The sequence below is a fragment of the Amborella trichopoda genome, chromosome 4, assembly GCF_054954075.1.
Source record: "Amborella trichopoda isolate Santa Cruz 75 chromosome 4, AtrichopodaSantaCruz75HAP2 v2.0, whole genome shotgun sequence".
Classification (NCBI taxonomy): domain Eukaryota; kingdom Viridiplantae; phylum Streptophyta; class Magnoliopsida; order Amborellales; family Amborellaceae; genus Amborella; species Amborella trichopoda.
This window is the reverse complement of record NC_142339.1, coordinates 55,671,749-55,691,967: the sequence shown is the minus strand read 5'-3', so window position 1 is coordinate 55,691,967 and position 20,219 is coordinate 55,671,749. Positions and strand designations below refer to the sequence as shown.

The 20,219-nt window shown below is 33.5% G+C and overlaps 1 pseudogene across 1 annotated transcript; it reads left to right on the top strand.

Annotated features, from left to right (window-relative positions):
• The first annotated feature begins 5,294 nt into the window (after positions 1-5,294).
• On the top strand, positions 5,295-19,464 carry LOC18422174 (nuclear pore complex protein NUP96-like; annotated as a pseudogene). Its single transcript, XR_016054923.1, has 11 exons — positions 5,295-5,427; positions 6,244-8,919; positions 9,122-9,245; positions 11,122-11,263; positions 11,698-11,802; positions 13,428-13,672; positions 16,384-16,521; positions 16,648-16,692; positions 18,090-18,256; positions 18,746-18,826; positions 18,944-19,464. The product of XR_016054923.1 is annotated as a nuclear pore complex protein NUP96-like (transcript).
• Positions 19,465-20,219: the final 755 nt, after the last annotated feature.

The window sequence follows — 20,219 nt, the reverse complement described above, 5'->3', positions numbered from 1 at the left end:
TTTAACTGGGCAAATTTTGGGCAGCCAAAAACTTGTCGAAAAAAATAAAAAAGATACAAAAAAAAAAATCTAGTAAAGTATGAAAAGCATATAAAGAATGATTAAAACAAAACGCATTCAAATGAAGTTGAAAAATTAATGAAAAAAAGGATTTTAAAAGTGACAAAACAATTTTTACTATTTACCATAATATAAAAAATATTAAAAAATGTATGACAAATCAAATTCCTTATTTTTGGGATTTTATAGACATTTTTTTGAATTTTTATTTTTAAAATACCGACCGATCACTAAAATCACCCGAAACCAAAACTGACAAGAGGCCAGTTCCGATCTAACCAGGTGGTTACCAGTTAGATCGCCCAGTTTTTCTAACAATGGTTAGGAGACGTCTATACAAAGGTTTTATATAAATGTGTTTAATACAAAAATAAATATATTAAAAAAAAACAAAAACAAGACAACCATAAAATGATATTTATTTGAATACAAAAAATTTAAAATATTGTCGCATTGCCATATTTCTTTTTTATTTTCCTAGTAATGCCTTTTTTTTTTTTCTTACTAATAAATAAAATTTGCATATTGCCTCACGAGTACCATTGAGGCAATGGTAAAGTGTTGAACTTTTGAATTTGCGGGCTCGAAAAATCCGTTTCCAATCCTTTGTTTTACCGCATCATATGTTAAAAGCCTCATAAAAGTACTAATACTTTGGTTATTTTTTAAGCGGTTTAAGTATGTCGGCATGTATCCAAATGCAGAGATGTTTTACACATGAAACCATACAAATCCTTGGGTACGTAGGTAACATTGGTCGGAATCATAATATTGTCATATTTAGCTCTACGTTTAGACCATAGTTTGCATGTGCTTAAAATGGCATTGGCTGATCCAATCCATAAATTATTATTACTTTTTCCCCTTACTAAAATTTAGGTACATTCTACTAAGAAATATTATCTTAATAATGATAAATGTGTAAGTTCCAAAATTACCTAGACACCCAGGGTATCCACTAATATAATGTGTCGACATATGTTGATACTTAAACACTTGCTGACATGCCAAGATAGGGCTCTTAAAAGTGGCATCCTGTTTTGGTTGTGTCCAGCAAATAAATTACTGTGTCAACAATTTTAATTAAAATACTAAGTTTCATGCCAAAAATTTATTTAAATTTTGACATTTAGTCTGTAAAACGCTTGATATTTTGAATAACATGTAAGAAAGAAGTGCCCTCAAGGAGCTAAGTCTTCACCCAAAGATTCATGTGTTGAATCTTGGCGTTAGTTTCATTTTGGGCACCATCCCGTTGACTCGAAAAACTTTCTACCTTCGGGGAAATTCTCTTAGGGTCCGTTTGAATAGGAGGAAATTATGAATCTTAGATATTTAAAATTTTAAAAAAATTTGTGAATTTTCAATATCAAGGATTTTTGTCATGAATTCTTCGAATCTGTTGTTTGGACAAATTATACAAAATTCATGGATTCCTTACAATCACTTCCATGTCCATTGTCTGGTAACAAAACTTGATACAATTTCTCTCTCTAAAAATTTTATATGCTTTCTCTCTTTAAAACTCAAAATTTAGGATAGTGTATCTAGAAAAATTTTGAGATAGTTTCTATCTCTAAAATTTGATATGGTTTCTCTCTCTAAAATTTAATATGCTTTCTATCCAAAATTTAAAATTTGAAAGTGTCTTTCTAACAAATTTGAGATAATTTCTCTTTCTAAATTTTTAGGTGCTTAACTCTCTCTAAAATTTAATATAGTTTCTATTTCTAAAATTTTAAGATACTTTATCTCTAAAACTTAAAACTTGAGATAGTTCCCCTCTTCAATAATTTTGAGAAAGTTTCTCTCTCTAAACATTTTTAAGTTGTTTCACTCTCTAAAATATGATATAGGTGTTCGCTCAAATTTTAAGATATTTCATCTTTCTAAAAACTAAAATTTGAGATAATTTCTCTCTAAATTTTTTGCAATAGTTTTTTTTTCTAAATTTTGATATATTTTCTCTCTCTAAAATTTGATATAGTTACTTTTTTAAATTTTAAGATATTTTCTCTATCTAAAACTTCAAGTTTGAGATAGTTTCTCTTTAAAATTTGATATATTAACATTTGATATACTTTTTTTCTTTAAAACTTAAATTTTGATATAGTTTCTCTCTAATTTTTTTTGAGATTGTTTCTCTCTCTAAAAATTTCATGTACTTTCTCTATCTAAAATTTGATATAGTTTATCTCTCCAAAATTTTAAAATACTTTATCTCTCTAAAACATAAATTTTGCGATAGTTTCTCTCTCCAAAATTTTTGAGATAGTTTCTATCTTTAAAATGTTTTAGGTAGTTTCTCTCTAAAATTTCATATAATTTGTATCTTTAAAATTTTAATATATTTTCTCTCTCTAAAATTCCAAATTCAAGATAGTTTCTCCCTAAAACTCAAAATTCGATATAGTTTCTCTATCTAAAAAAGAGATATTTCTCTCTCTAAATTTTTTTGGCAGTTTCTCCTTTTAAAATTTTTAATAATTTCTCTATAAAAGTTTAAGAATACTTTCTCTCTATAATTTTAAAAATATTTTCTCTCTCTATAATTTTAAGAATACTTTTTCTCTCTAAAACCTAAGATTTGATATAGTTTCTCTCTCTAAAAATTAAAATATGAGATTGTTTCTCTCTCTAAAAGTTTTGGAATAGTTTATCTCTCTAAAAAATTGAGATAGTTTCTCTCTCTAAAAATTTGCATGCACTTTCTCTCTCTAAAATATGATAGCTTCTCTTTAAAACTTAAAATTTGAGATAGTTTCTCTATCTAAAATTTTGAGATAGTTTATCTCTCTAAAAACATTTGGTACTTTCGATTTCTGAAATTTTAACATACTTTCTCTCTCTTAAATTTTAATATACTTTCTCTCTCTAAAAGTTAAAATTTGAGATAGTTTCTCTATCTAAAATTTTGAGATAGTTCATCTCTCTAAAAAAATTGGTATTTTCTCTCTCTAAAATTTTAAAGTATCTTTTCTATCTAAAATTTTAACATACTTTATCTCTCTAAAAGTAAAAATTTGAGATAGTTTCTCTCTCTAAAATTTTGAGATAGTTCATCTCTCAAAACAAATTTGGTACTTTCTCCCTCTAAAATTTTAACATACTTTCTCTATCTTTTTTATAAAAAAAACATACTCTCTAAAATTTTAATATACTTTCTTTTTCTAAAAGTTAAAATTTGATATAGTTTTTCTATCTAAATATTTTTAGATAGTTTCTCTCTTAAAAAAATTTAAGTACTATCTCTTTTCTATGATTCACACTGTTTTTGTTGCTCTGGTTACACTCTTTTGTCTTTCATTTGCTTATTTTTATTTATGTCTTTGTTCCTGTTAATTGTTTTTAAAAATCTATTTTATTTGTCTTCTTTCATTAAAAGGTGGAGCTAATTGTAATCGGTGCGGTTTATAACGTTGCAACCTTAAACAATCCAATTAAGGGGTACCTTCAAACGTTATCATAACATATAATTTTGCTTTAAAAAATTCTTAGAATTATCTGAAAATCTAGTTTCATATCTAAATATAAAATTTTAAACTTCAAAAAAGGTTAAAATCAAGTAGATCTATAAACATATGATAATTTTGAGAATGGACGGTCTAGATATATGTTGCAAGATGCGCTATTTTTTGGGGGTCAAAATATTATTTTTTTCATATTCATACATCTCGAAGTCGAGATGATCAATTAGAGAGTTTTTTTATCATTTAAACAACCCTTTCGAATGGATTTTTGAAGTGCATATTTACTACCTTATCTAAGTGTGTTGAGGTATAGTATCTCAACAGACTTTATTTGAAAGTCCCTTCCATGTTGAGTTCAATTTGATCATGAAGATTAAGAGACAGTTTGTTTTCATCTGCTCATTTTGGGATTGTTTGATTTTCTTCTATTGATGAAAAATATTTGGGTAATATATAAGGGGAAAATTTTATATAGAGCCGAGGCTCCAAACAATCAAATTTGAGCCTACATCAAAAATTTTACTAGAAGAGGTTGTTTTGATGCCCAAACATCATCAAATTGATCATCTCGACATCAAGATGCATGAACATGAGAAAAAATCAATTTCAAAGTTTGAAAATAGTGCATTTTGTAATGTATTTTTTGACCGTTAATTTTCAAGATTTTCAAGTTTGAATAGATATGTCAATCTACAAAATTTTTAAAGCTTTAAACTTTATAAATAAAAATGAAAAATTTATTTTAAGGTTATCACAAAGATTCCCAATATTTAAACCACATTTCTCGATACTATTTGAAAATAGGCTCTAATTTGATTGTTTAGAGTCTAGGCTCTATATAAACTGCACCCATATATAAGTTCTCAAAGCTGATAAAAAATTTATTGATTTTATTTGGATAGTGAAGAGTTCGAAGATGGAGTTTTTTCTAAAAATAGGTCAAGCGGCTTAGAGCCTCATTTGCATGCGCTAGGTGCCATAGCAAGAATGGGTGTGAGGTACATCATCTTGTTATTGAATACTGTTAAAGGATGGTGGTATTAACTTCAGGATCGTCTATAAAAATATCATTTATCTTTTGTATATGGAGGTCATAATTATTTCTGTTTTTCAAATTTCAAAAGTGCTAGTTATAAGCGTTAGAATTCTAAAAATAAAATTTTTGGACTTCATGACTCAACCCAAACTATCCAATTTGACATCTAGAGTGAAAATAGCTATGATCTCCATGTACAAAAAAATAAATAGTCTTTTTGCAGAAAATCCATGTACAAAAAAATAAATGGTCTCTTTGTAAACAATCCACACCCAAAGCTAGGATTTTTGGAATCCTTGGGAACATGACACCCCTAATTCCAAAATTTTTCAGAGTCATCTTGTCAAATCCGCACTCAGGTGAAATCTGATCACCAATTACCACCAGTGCTATAAAACTCCGAGTCTGAACAAGAATTAGCCAAAAGTCAATCAGTTCATACATTTTCATATTATGGCTTGTACAAAATCGGTTGAGTCTGTATCAATGACTTGGACTTGGGCCCTGCCAGAATGAGAGCCTCAAATTCTGATCATTGATTTGTACCGTTGATTAATCCACTCCACTCGACGCCATTAGGAAACGACCATAGTCCCATAAGAATATGAAATGAGTAAACTTCATATTATCCCGCGAAACGAAAAAACATACAAATTTATTAAGATGCTTTCATTTTTTATCCAAATTTCAAAAATATCCAAAACCTCTCGATTTCTATGATGCACTGAATTACGATTATAGCCTGCTACCAAGTGCGCTCACATTTTGCGAGAGCGAATCACGGTAAGCTCACAGGTACTCAACCATTACATCAGTCTCAGTCGTGGATTCAATCTAGGGTTTCTTATATATCAACCAATGGTAAGTTGCTTCCATTTTCATGCTTTTTGTCTTCATTTCAATATTAAATCTTGTACATTTGGTATAATTATAGGGCTTCTATTTTGTTAGTGCATTTTGTTTCTCTGATTTTTCATTTTAAGTTTTCATTGCCTTTTTTTTTTTTTTTTTTATTTCTTCTTTATTTTGTCTTAATAATCTGGTTTTAGTTGAAGCTGGATCTAGGGTTTTGATTCTATCTAAGTTCCATAGTGTTTCCAAGGCTGTATGGTAACCTAAGGTTAATAATATTCGAGGGTTTATGGGCTTCAAATTTCACGATTTTGCTCAGTTTAATATATTGGACCTGAAAGAAATAGAATGAGTTATTTCACAAGCATTGTGAATAGAACATTAATTATAGTCATTAGTTGGTCAGTTATATTAAATGGGAACTGCTTTGAGTCTTGTTTAATTGTATTTGTGGGAAAAATAACTCTTCATTAATTTTTAATCCTTGATTCTCCATAAATTATTGGTTTTGCATGGAAGTTACAACTGTGCTATGCAATTGGTTGATTATTTGTCTGTATAACTATTTAACAACTATTTAACACGGAGTTGCTATGTTATTGGGTAGTGATCCAACTAATACCTCACTATTATGAATAAAAAAACCCATCATGGTTTGGTGGTGAACAGAAATTTTTATTTACATCTTAGATTTTACACTTTTTACAAGAGTTGGGCTTCCATTCTCTTTTTTTAAACCGTTTCAAGTGTACTATTTTGCAAAGTTATGATTATTTCTAAACCATTGTGGTGATTGACAAATTTTCTTTCCTCTGCTTTTGATAGGTAATCATGGATTCAGGCCTGAGAATTAACTGTGTGGCTTCCATGTAGATTTTGGTACTTGAAACATCATCATGATGTGCCCCATGAAGAAAAGAAAAACATCAGAAGTCCTGGTATCTCGAAATTCCAGTGAGATGGAAGCTATACTACCAGTTCTTCTAGCTTCTGACTATTATACAGTGCCTTCATTGTCGCAACTGGCTGCCAGAATATGTGTGGACTCAGGATATTGCCAAAAAGTTCAAGATTTTACGGTTGGAAAGTTGGGTTATGGAGTTGTTAAGTTCCTTGGAGAAACTGATGTGAGATGGCTTAAACTTGATCAAGTAATTCGATTTAACCAGCAAGGGGTGGTGGTGTAAGAAGATGGCCATGGAAAGCCTTTGATAGGCATGGGCCTTAACAAAGCTGCCGAAGTTACCTTAGAACTAAAAGTGAAAGTGGGTAAAGATGAGGTTATTGGTGGTGAAAATAATCTGGAATTAGAGAAGCTCAGGATGAAGTTGAAGGGTGTTAATGAAAGGCAGGGGGCTCGTTTCATCTCTTATGACCCATCTAGCGATCAATGGAAGTTCTTGGTCCCTCATTTAAGCAGATTTGGACTTGATGCTGAAGATGACATTGATATGGTGCCCATTGACAATTATAACCAACAAGAACCTGGTCCTACTGTTAAGGGAGTGTCACAAGATGTAAATGAAGAAGATGAGATGAGAATGGATGTGTCCCCATCAGCTGGTCCTTCTGGAAGTGCCCTAGTTCATTCTCTACCTGCACATCTCGGGCTTGATCCTCTAAAGATGCAAGAAATGAGGATGTTGATGTTTCAAAATGGCTAAGAAAATGAAGATGAAAATGGGTCACTTGTGCACAAAACGAGGGCATCTAGGAAAGAAGGTGCTGATGGTGTGGTCCATGGATCTGTTTTGCAACTTTCAACTAAAAAGAGTAGCCATAATGTGAGTCCAAATAAGACATCAAGTAACTCATTTAAGACATTGAGTCCTTTAAGCCCTTCTTTGCCGAATAAGCAAGCTTTGTTAGACTACAGATCAAAATCAGTCCTCCTAGAAACATTCTCATGATTGGGCAAAACAAGGGCACACCCACGAAGACAACAAAAGTTAAAGGCCTTTAAGCTGGACCCAAAACACGAAACCCCTATTGACACCCGATCCAACATCATAGCAGATGCTGGGCTTTTTATGGGAAGGTCGTTTCGTGTCGGGTGGGTTTGGGTGAGGTGGGGTGGGCCCAAATGGTTTACTTGTTCATAGTGGTACACCCATATATGACATCATTGCCAGCGTCATCTATAATTCACATTGAAAGAGTCGCAATTGATGCAACAGTCAGCGATGAGGATAAAAAGGTCAAAGAGGATCTTATCATTCTTTGTTTTGATTCTCCTTTGAGGCTTCACAGGTCGTTACGCCAATATATCACTGAAATCGAAGTGGGTTCATTCAAATTGAAGCTACAGAAGCTTGTATGCAGCCGTTCAAGGCTTCCTGAGGTTTGCTGGGATCATGTAGCATTTGTCGAAAGGCAGCTCGATGTCTCGGGCTTATTTAGAGCAGAGCGTACCATATTGATGCATCAAGTCGTGGCTTGGGAGTTGATAAATGTTCTATGTTCAGAGAGAGAAGCAAAAGGTTCTTCAGAGTCAGCGGAGATGGATGATGCTGGACATGATGCTTGACAAAAGGGTAGATTATCCTGATGTTGACTCAGAAGCGGAGCCACTTATTCGGAGGGCAGATTTCGGTTCTTGGTTGCAAGAGAGTGTTTGCCACCGTGTACAAGAAGAGACGAGCCGTCTGAATGAGGGGCCATGTTTGGAAACTATATTCTCTCTCTTGACAGGGAGGCAATTGGGTGCCGCTGTTGAATTGGATGTTGATAAGGGAGATGTTAGAATGGCTTGTTTGCTGAGCCAAGCTGGTGGGTCAATGGTGAATCGTTCTGATATGACTGCACAAATCGATGTTTGGAAGATGGATGGGCTGGACTTCAACTTCATTGAGAAGGAAAGGTTGAAGTTATATGAGTTACTCTCTGGAAATATACATGGTGCTCTTCTCGATTCGGAACTAGATTGGAAAAGGCACCTTGGGTTGTTTATGTGGTATCAGCTATCCCGACACTTCATTGCCCATTATCATTCAAACTTATCAGCAGCTTCTTGACGAAGGAAGAGCGCCATATCCCATCCCAATCTATGTTGACGAAGGTCCTCTTGAAGAAGCTACTGGGTTGAACTTTGGTGGCCATTTTGACTTGACCTACTATCTTATGCGTCTTCATGCTAACAGAGCAAACAGCACGGCAATTCTAAAAACTATCTTCAGTTCCTTTTCATCGACCTATGATGCATTGGACTATCATATGATTTGGCATCAGCGTTCAGTTTTGGAAGCCATTGGTGCTTTCGATTATAAAGATTTTTATGTGGTGGACATGAGCTTTGTTTCTCAGCTGCTATGTTTGGGACAGTGTCATTTGGCTATCTATGTTGTTCTCCACATGCCCCAGCATGATGATCATCCACATCTGCATGCTAGCATCATTAGGGAAATTTTGTTCCAGTATTGTGAGGCATGGAGTTCTCATGAAATGCAACGCAAGTTTATTGAAGATTTTGGGATTCCATCTGCAGGGATGCACGAGGCTTTGGTATGCTTCTTTGCATTGAATAATTATTTATCAGTTTTCGTCGAAGCATTATTATTTATGTTTAACTGCCTACTTCACATTTTAGCATTCATCTTTAGAAGTCGTAGATGCCGTTGTATCTAGAGTTTCTGTCCTCCTCTTGGTATAGAGTCTTATTTTGTTGGTTCTGTCTTGTTCATGTCCTGTTTTTTGATTGATGCAGGCAGTGTACTATCAATAGTATGGAGATCTATCAATGGCGCTTGACCATCTGCTTGAGAGTTCCAATTGGCAAAGGGCACATTCAATTCTCATGACTTCAGTTTCTCATTCATTGTTTTTCTCCAGTAAGTGTAGAATTCTCTTTAGTTTAAATGTTATCTGCATAACTATTCAAGATAGTTGGATTTCTCATATTTGTAATGTAAATCATGTAGCCAATCGGCACCTAAGCATGTCAAAAGTGTTTGTCCAATGTGTTTGAGCTGAATTTCTGTGAAGCATGAATATGTACACATTCTTTCATGGTAATAAAATTAGAGACAACTTTAGGTAGAGGCGTAGAGCATTGATAGACTGAGCTGATTATATTATGAATTGTCATGGAAAACTTGCCCCCCTTTTTCTTTACATGGCTGTCAGTTTTGTATAAATGAAATAATGCTTCAGAAGCAAACAGAAGAATATATAGCTGCATTCTAGTTGCTATACCACAGGGTATTGTTGTCTTCCAAAGACCTTACCAGAAGCATTTTGTTACCTCTAAAAGAAAATTTGTTAAAGCTAGAGCTCAGTATATCTTTATGTGTAGGCTACCAATTCATACTTTCCTCAAAAAACAATTTATTTAATTTCCTTTTAGAAAAAATAAATTCATACTAAGTTCTCTCCTACAACAAATATATAAAGAAGTAAATAGCTTAGTTTTCACTATTTCTTTTCCTTTTCAGGTTTGACTGGATTTGAACCATTAGACATAAATAATGCATTTCTTTCTCTGTTTTTGTAACGGTGACTGCAAATATGAAAAGGGAAAATATCAATAAAGGGTCAAACCATCTTAAAAAATTATTGAGGTGGTTAAATCACCAATGTAAAACAAAGTGGTTACGTTTTGAAAATCATTTCACTTAGGTACGTCCTCAACTATATGTTAGAAAATACCCTAACTTCCCCCGTTCTCTAGGTTTGGAAGCCTGAATAAGCTCACATTTTGGCAGTTTGGCCACTCAAGTTACTCCAAGAAAATGACCTCAATATCACAAATCCAGATCATGTGTTTATTGAAAAAAATTCCTAGAAGAAGCAGGGTATTTATATCTTTTGACTTGGGTAACTTAAGTAGGGCTGAATTACCTACATTCCCTTACTTGTTCTAAGTTCCAAATCCAAAACAAGATTTTTAATGGAAAAACATGTTTTGGGTTTGGAATCTATAACGAGCAAGGGTATTTAAGTCATTTGGTTCAAATAACTTAAGTGGGTCAAATTACCAAAATCACTTTATTGATACTGTTGATTATTTAACCACCTTATTGATTTTTTCAGTTGATTTGACCATTTTAATGATATATTCCCATGTAAAAATGAAGCAGTATGGTCATGCTAACCAGCCTAATGCATAATTTGCTTTCCATGCCCTACCACCATTTGAGTGTAGATTGATTATTGTTCCTTTACTGCATCTCCATTTTCTAGTCACGAGGGCTTTAGTGGTACTTTGCCTATGTTATGACTACCGTGCCCGGAGTATCAATACATGTCCATTATATGTGCTTGAAATGCAATTTTCTGAGTAGAATGCTGCTGAAAATTAGTATATGGTTGATGCCCTGAATGACCACTTTTTACAACTCATGAATCTCATTTTACCATATCTTATTGAAATGCAGCTATAGGGTACAAACTGAGTTGCCTAAATTAAAATTATGTGGGTCTAACCTGGGTATTCATTTTAGTGTAATGAAAAACAGTGGCAGAAAAGAGTACTTCTCCCCAATCTTCTTGACACTCTAATGCACATAATGGCTGTTTCATGCAGTTTTTAATTTGTTTCTTATGAACAAACACACTCTCCCATAAAGTTTCATCCCTAAGTTTTCTAACTGTAGTGCTGGATGGACAGTTATTTTATAATGGGACAGAACTTTTCTTTTAAGGACATGTTTTCTCCTGAAGTGAAAAAAAAATAATACTAATCCCTGTTTTTAGTTTTTGATGCAGCTCAACATTCAGAAATATGGAGGCTTGCAATCTCCATGGAGGGGCACAAATCAGAAATTGCCGATTGGGACTTGGGTGCTGGAATTTATATCGACTTTTACCTTCTAAAGAGCTTATTCGAGGATGAAAACACAAATGGCTGAATTTGTAAGACAAGCATTTCACAATCTCATGCTTTCCTTTAAAAATCTAATGATTTTTTGCTGTTTCCTGTGGGCCAACAAGAGTACGATAAGTTTAACGAGAGAATATCATGCTACACATATCTGACCAAACACTACATAGAAGCGTACATATTGGCAGATTCTGAATATTAACAAAAACTATATAAACATGTTGAATTGTATAGTAAATCTAGTTGTCATATTTGATTTGAGACATGCAAGTAGTCATAGTTGATTTGAGACATGCATTCTACTTGCATACACTGCCAAGTTGATATTCTGAAATCCTGTTTAAGGCAATTGCATATACTGGCATGAAAACTAATCTTGTGAACTGGAATAAAGGGTCGGCCATTTCTTCCTAACCAAATGGTTACATTTTATTTGAGCAAAAAAAAGTTGGCAGATCGTTTTTGCAGGATTCCTTAGAAAAGAAAAATGATGAGTGCCGAGCTTTCTTTAGTTGCTTAAAGGACTCTTTGTCTGTGTGGGGAAACAGATTAGTCCCAGCTGCAAGGTATGTGATCATATTTAAATTAGAATTTTCTGTTTTTTTATTTTGCTATTTTCTTATTTTTTGGATATGACATTTTGAACATTACATTTTTGTTTTTCTTTTTGGTTTGTTGTCATTACTCATGACATTATTATTTGGGGAAATGTGGGTCATGAGCAGACCCTGTTCTTTTTTGAGATGGGAGAAATATCCAATTTCTTAGTGGCACCATTTTCTAAATAGTGAAGAATTTGTTCAAACTTTTTGAAGTGGCAGTAATCTAGGTTGGTAGAGTGAAGCATCTCTATGTAGGATTATAGGGGCTGCCAATTTTTTTCTTTTTTGATCTGGAGAGTATCAGGGTTTGTCCGGATCTCCGATCGGGAAACCGTATCCAAGCTCTATGGCTGGTTTGCACTCTTTGGACTTTGAAAACTTAGCGAAGTGAAACATCTGAGTAGCTAACCGAGACCCCGTTAGTAGCGGCGAGTGAGAACGGATTGTCATGCTGCTCTTGTCTATTTTTAATATGCTTAAATTTGCTTTTAGGGTCCATTATAGTTTCATGAAAGATTTAGATATTTGGGTCGATTTCCTGATATGCCGGTTAGAATCTTAAGCTTTCAATCTCAGATTACTCTTCTTGAACTTTTAATTTAATGCACATGCTTTTATGTCTCTGGGTACATACATATGATGTGTCCGTACACACACACCCACACACTCTCACACAGTCAAAAGATTTCCTATTCCTGTGGGAGTGTACTGCCCATCTACTCCCTCGGACGACTCATCCTAGAAATATTTTTTAGACGCCAAATTTATGAATGTAATCTCCAGAACCCATTGACTAACCTCAAAGAGAGAGAGAGAGAGAGAGAGAGAGAGAGAGAGAGAGAGAGAGAGAGAGAGAGAGAGAGAGAGAGAGAGAGAGAGAGAAAAACTCGTAGTTTGTGTGCCTAAAAAAATTGACTTCCCAATATTGCCCTGAGCCATCTAATTTTTGGGGGGAAAAATCTAGACGTTCAAGGACTCGAAATCGAAATTTGTTTATTTCAAAACAGTCATCTAGTTATACTTAGATGGTTCTCAAAATTTTGAATAAAACAAATCCTCTCAAGTAGCTATTTTACCTGAGGGAGTTGTTGTGCAGTATGAGCTCACATACACATATATATGAGTGTGGACATGTGGTTTATGGGTGTGGACATGCGCACCCCCAAAAGGTCATCGTAAGATTTAATTTGGTGGGAGAAATTTCAACAATGACGTGAAAAACTATTTCATGTCTAATTTTCAAATTTAAAACTCAAAAACTGCTACAGATCAATAATATCTACAAAAAAATATTGAGAATGGATGGTCTAGATTATTGTATTACAAGATGCATCACTTTTGGGACTTTAAAATTTTTTACATCCATACATCTTGAGGTTGAGATTATCAATTAGAGGGTTTTTTAGCTTCGGAAAAACCTTTCCCGGGTTTTTGAGGGCTGCCCCTTTTCTACGGTATTATATAAATTTTTTTATTTTTTATTTTTTATTTTTTCGAGAGTAGTTTCCCTATTCTTGTGGATATAAATAACTCAATATGCCCCCAACTTTAGACATCTAGATGTTTAGCTCATTTTGCGTGTGCTGTAGGGGGACATATTCTAAGATGGCAGAGGAGCTGTCCACATAGCTGTTATCTAGAATTTCAGAATTCTCCACTCGTTCATCACAGCTGAGCTGCTTTGATACCGTTTTAGACGCACCCATGCCTGAGGATACTCGGTCCTGCCATTTGCAAGTATTTCAGTATTTACATTCTGGTTATCAGAAGTTGCATCATAGAAGACGTGTGACCAAATTAATCGATGAAATTAGCACAATCTGGGAATTAATTGGTGAGTAAAGAAGAAAGAATGACATGAATATTGGACCTTTATTACATATGTGTGAGTTGAAATAGGAAAAGAAAAGTAAATCTGTGCCTTTGGGCATGTCACCCATTTGAAGTGGTTATATTTCATGTTGCTTTTTAACAGGATTTTTGCGTTGAATGTTGTTAATTGTCTTCACCATGGTTTTGTAATTTAGAGCTTGCTGGTCAATGCAGATAGATAATTTATGTATAACATTTCTGAAAGGAAATGTCAGGTTTCTTCTTGTGGGCTGATAATTGCCATCCATTTTGTGTTCTCAAGTGACATAGTGCTCCCAGTTTTTGTATAACTCAAATGGGTACTGTATATTTTACTGTGAACTTGAATGCCATTTATGATGGTCATTATGGTAAAAGTCAATACTCTTTTTCTTTTTTTTGATAATGTTAACTGTTGTATTGAGCATATGGATATTACAAAATTCAACGCTTTATTGTGACTTGAGGAAAATCAATGCTTGTTTCATAAGAAATTACCATATTTCTCTCTGATTTCCTTGGTGTAAACTCTGAATGTATTTGTTTTAAAGTAGGGAAAAGTTTATATAAACGTGAGGCCCTAAACAATCAAAGTAAGGCACACCTCAAAAATTCACTAGAAGATTATATTGCAATGCCCAAAAATCCTCAAATCATTCATCTCCACCCTAAGATATATGAACATGAGAAAAAAATGGATTATGAACATGAGAAAAAATGAATTTTAAGTCTTAGAAATAGTGCATCTTGTACTATATTTTTTGGATTGTCAATTTTCAAGATTATCAAGTATCTATAGATCTGCTTGACCTACACTATTTTTGAAGCTTTAAATTTTATAATCAGAGATAAAAATAAAATTTCAGGTCATCACAAAGATTTGTAGTACTGATATAAAATCTTTCGACACTATTTTAAGGTGTGCCTTACTTTGATTGTTTTAAGTTTGTTTGCCAGTAGTTGTAATGTGTGGGTTGGGGGGGGAGGCAGACCGAGGGGAGCTGTAGCAGGGTTTTGCTTGTAGGGTAAGCTGGTGGTAGGGCGTGTAAATCTTCAAATCTCTCTCTCTCTCGATATATATATATATATATATATATATATATATATATATATATATTTCAGCAAATAAATATGGTAATCCGGCTATAAATTTTTCTTTCCAGTGATCTAATTGACAGTCTTCTCGTATTAATAATCGTGAGAAAAATACATCTTTATACCATTTATAATGAGATAATGTAGGACAGCAAAGATTGGAGAGCAGATCCTCTGATCTGGCTGCTAATAATGCTGTGCTTCCTACGAAATGAAGTGTAATGGTTTATATTAAGGTGTTGACGGCATCACTTTCAGTATAAATTATTTCTTGATTTTGTTCATTCCTGGCGGTCCATTGTCTTGTATTGGTAAGGATTCTATTTTTAGTTTCATCATCTACATAGAAATCCCACCATCCCCTTAACCATCCAGTGAACCCATTTACTATTGCTTTAGCAACCTCTTGATCCGGGTTGCCTGCCATTTTGTTTGCAGAAGCAAACATTGTCATGTGCCTCATGACATCTAATATTTTTAATTCTGATAAACCATCTATTGTCCAATTTACTATTGATCTTCCTGAATATGACACAACTTGTTGTATAGCATCCTCTTCAAGTTGAACATCAACAGGTGTAGGTCTTTTATGATATGGTAAGGCTGTAAGAGGTTTCCAATTTTTTCCATAAGCTATTCTATTCAGATCAATAGGTGTAGTATCCATGAAAGCATTTTCTTGGTTTTGTAAAGTATCTTCTATGATTGGTTCTTCTTGGAGCATCATTGTTTCATGCTCTAGGATTTTGGCTTTTCCTTTATCTGAAGATTCAGGTATTGGACTAGGTATAGTTGGTGTAGGAATACTGATTTTGGGTGAAGGAATTCCTTTTATGTCTAATTGGGATAATTTCGCTATTAACTGGTCCATTAGGGTTTTATTATTTTCTCCAATATGAAATTTATTTTTATTCAGTTCTGGAGGTGGTTTAAACAAAACTGCTTTAGGAAGGGAAGGTGTTACTTCCTTTGACACTAGTCTTTCTATTCTTTTTGCTTGTTTTCCTAAAGACTGCATATATAAGTTGGTATAATTATTTTGTTCTACAATATGGGGAATTAATTCTTGTTTTTTCCCTAGCTCCTTGGGTAGAACTTTATATGGTGTTGCAATTATATCATATAATGATTGAGGTGGTTCTCCTTTAGTTGATGGAGTTACTCCTTTGAGTATTATACTTTTTTCAGGAGGGTGTGTACTGGCAGTGGTTGTACCATCAGTACTGATATATGTTTTTTCCTCTAAAGTTTGGATAGTATCGAATGAGGGAATATTAATATTATATTGAATACATATTTCTTTTAACCAGATAAAAAATCGTTTTGTTTCTCTTTCTTTTTTGAGATATTTGTTATATTTTTTATGCATTAAGTCTATTAATCTTGGCTGAAATGTTTTAAGATACCAATTTCTAATATTTTTATTTTCTTCAGACAGATAGACTTGTTTAATATAGTTAATATTAATTTTCTTCTTTTTTCTTTCTAATTTAGCGGCTAAATAGGCTGCTATATATTCATCCTTGTATGTTATTTCTTCTTCTATATCATCTTCTATTTGTAATGTAAGTATTTGAAATTCTTCTATACTTGATTCAGGAGTGTATGTAGGAAGAATTACATGATCGGCTGTTCTTCTTATTCCTTGTAAGTGGAAGTCAGAAGATGGTATTGGTTGGGAAGAAGGAGGAGGAGGAAGTATGATGACATCGGGAGTATGACAGGATTTTCTAGCAGGTGTTAAAGGTTTTTTATTTCTTTTCCTGTTAATGTCTATGTCATCTTTGGTTCTGGATTGTTGAAATTTTATTTCAATATTTCCATCTGGATGTTCAATTATTTGGTTTGGAATATTATTTCTAGGTACTTCTTGGGGTTGGTTTGCATTTTGTAGTGCCCAAGACTGAGGTAATATAATATCTGACCAATTAATTGTTTTAGGTATAATTGTATTTGATTTTTCCATATTTGTTTGAAATAATATGGTCTGGTCTTTCTTATCCATTCGCATAATATTAGGACATAAAGTATTCATTACTTTATAATATATTCTGTATACTATTGCGAGAATTGTCACGAGAACCCATGGAATGAGGTGAAGGTGAAAGTGTAATATTAGTATTTCTATTAGCAGGCGGACAGGATAGCCTGCCAGCGAGCAAATATTTGTTTGGAAACTAAATTTTGAACATCTTTTTGCAGAATGTCCTTGGCTGCTTTGCAGTCAGTTCTTATAAGAAATTGCTGATTGAGAATATCACTTTGGAATTTGGTAACACAATGAACAATGGCTAATAATTCTTTTTTAACCATGGAATAGTTTTTCTGGGTTGGATTCCAGGCTTTAGAAGTATACCTGAGTAGTTGTTCTTGGGAATCAATACGTTGCTTGAGAATACCACCCAAGCCTATATCTGAAGCATCGCACTCTATAATTTTGAAAGCAGTGGGATGAGGAAGGGAAAGGCAAACAAGGGTTTTTACCTTTTGTTTGCATTAATGATTATTACAAACAGAAGCATTAGATAATTTATAATTGATAAATAATCTACTTCCATCTGCTGTATTTAATATTTGAGTTGTCTTATCAAAATATTTTGAAGGTACTAAACCTTCATTGATATAATTAAGATCAGCCCCTGAATCTATTAAGGCTGAAGTTTCACAACTATATTGTTGTAATTCTAAAGTTTTAATCCAATTTTTTAATTGATATACTTCTTTTTTGATTTCTTTGATTTCCTGCTTTAGGTCTGAAATCAAAGGTTCTTTTTGTTGAGAAGTATGTTGTTCACTGACTCTTTTCATAATTGAAGCAAAATTGTATTCATCAGGTGATTTACTTATTGGAGGTGTTTTTGCTTTTGTTTTTGTTAATGTAATAAATTTTGTGATTACAGATCTTTTTTCCTCTGGATTTGTAATTTTTTCAATAATATATATATATATATATATATATATATATATATATATATATGGACGAGACTACAAAACGCCTATGGGCGAAAATGAATACTATTTTTGCTCATAGGCTCGGTGCCATCCGATTTTTTCGAACGACATGGATTAAAGACCATCACGGATATAGCATTCCCGTGACGGGATTTTTTCACACAAAAAATATACAGGGACCGCCATGGCTCCTGTAAGTCTGTGGCGGTTCACCTATAGGCGTTTTTAAGACTTTATATGGGTGTGCGTGCATGCGTGTGTGTGGATTGTAGATCCTTCTCTCTGAGCCCCACCTTGCTCTCATGTATTTTCTTCTAGTGCCAACTGAATTCATAGCGATGCACATTTTGTAGGACCACGACTTTACAATATTTAGTAAAGCTACACCTCAAAATCCTGGTGGAGAATGCAGTTGCAGTGCTAGAAATCCTAGTTTGGCCCTTGATTGCATGGAATTTAAAGCTCAAGAAAATGGTGCAGATTTGGCGGATGGAAATATTTTATTCTTATACTGTAGAAGGTGCACCTCAAAAAATCTAATAAAGAGTGTTTTTGAGCTGCAAAACCTTCCTATTGATCATCTTGACCTCGAGATATTTGAATATAGAAAAAAGAACTTCAAGTCCTAAAAATAGAGCATCTGATAACAAGTTGTCTAGACAGTCTATTTTCAAGATTTTCAAGTGTTTATAAATCTGCTCTTTTTGCACCTTTTTTCAATTTCATAATTAGGGTTGTACATGGAATTTCAAGGCATCTTAATATTTTTGACACTAGAACTACAGCTTTCGGCAAAATCTTGAGGTGCCTCTTACTTATATTTTATACAGTGAGCAACTTATGCAAAGCCTACCCTTGATGGATTTGTGAACATTTGAAATGAATAGTCTAGAAAATGTATCATAAGATTGAGGGGTTGAAACCCCTTTATTATTGTTATTATTATTAATATCCAATTGTCAAAGTTCACTACTAGCAGGTTTTTTAACACCAGAACTGCATTTTTCAGTGAAATTTTGAAGTGTGGCTTTATAAAGCTGTGGCTCTACGAAACACTTTCCTAATCCACAGCAACACAGTCGCATTGGAAGTTTGTACAAGGCCCCCCAACCCTTATTCATGTTCTTTCTTCCAATGTTTTCTGTCTTATTATTTCTTTTGGGCACCGTAATTAAGTCCTTTGTGAACTTGAATGCATTACACTCAGTGGTCATACAAGGAACTCAGGCTCCACGAGTAACCGATGGTGCACCGCTCGAAGAACAGGTATGTCCATGGATGGATAGTGTGACATCTGGAGGGTGAAGATGAATGAAGCTTTAGAAGTGATTTAAAATCAGAATCTGTCCCTGAATTGCCAAAGGACACTAGTTTTGATTCTCCGTACAACTCGGCCGATTCCCAAGGCAAATTGGAATATGGATAACAAAGAAAATATAAAGCAGACCCAAAAAAGATAAATTCCGATGATACAGGCTTTCTCAAAGCAGAACGACCTGCCTCCCAATCCTGATCTGACTTGGATGACTCTGAGTTATGCTAGTTTTAAGCGGTTATGGAAGACAGGTATTCACATTTTCGCTAAAGTTTTTGAATGGTAATATCTTCACTAATGCTTTCCCTTTTCTAAATCAGTCAAATAAAGGGAGCAAATGACCTGAAATGCAATGTTCCTTTGTTCTTTTTTATCAGTGTCTTTTCTCAAAGACGTGATAATATATTATGACCAGATTTGAGAGTCAGGTCTATGTCAGTGGAGATGTTTAGAAATATTTGGTAGATGGTGGGAAGTTGAGTTAAAACAAAATATTTTTTAGGCTGTTGGAATTTAAGAGTACAATTAGGCACTAAGGATATTTGTCATGATATATTCTCCTTAAGATTTTCAATGATATTGTTCCCTATACAAAATGCTGATATCATCAATTCACTCCCTGGGGTAAAACTTAGCCTACAAGTACATTTAGGAGCACAATTTTTAGGAATGTAATATCCTCAATCTAGCAACTAACTTAAAAATATAATATATATAATAAAATAAATAAAAAGTACAATATTATGTTTTATATATATATATATATATATATATATATATATATATATATATATATATATATATACACACAGATTCTAAATGTCCTAAGATTGAACAAAGACTGTCTAAGTATTCAAGAACTCAAAATCTAACTTTTCTGGGAAGCACTCATCTGGTGATTCCAAAGGAGATCCTAAAATTTTGGATTGGAACCTCATGAATAGCTTTGCATCAGTGAGCACTTAGAAACATAAACAATGATTGCCTAGAAACATAGTGGATACTTAGAGACAGTTCAATCCTAACACTAAAATATAGAAACAACCATTGTATCTAAACACAATAACATGATCAAACTATCATTTTCAATATGACTACTGTACAGAAACAGAACTTCCCATTTGAATTATATTGAGCTCAGAAAAGAACTTGGGCTGGGAGGAGCTGG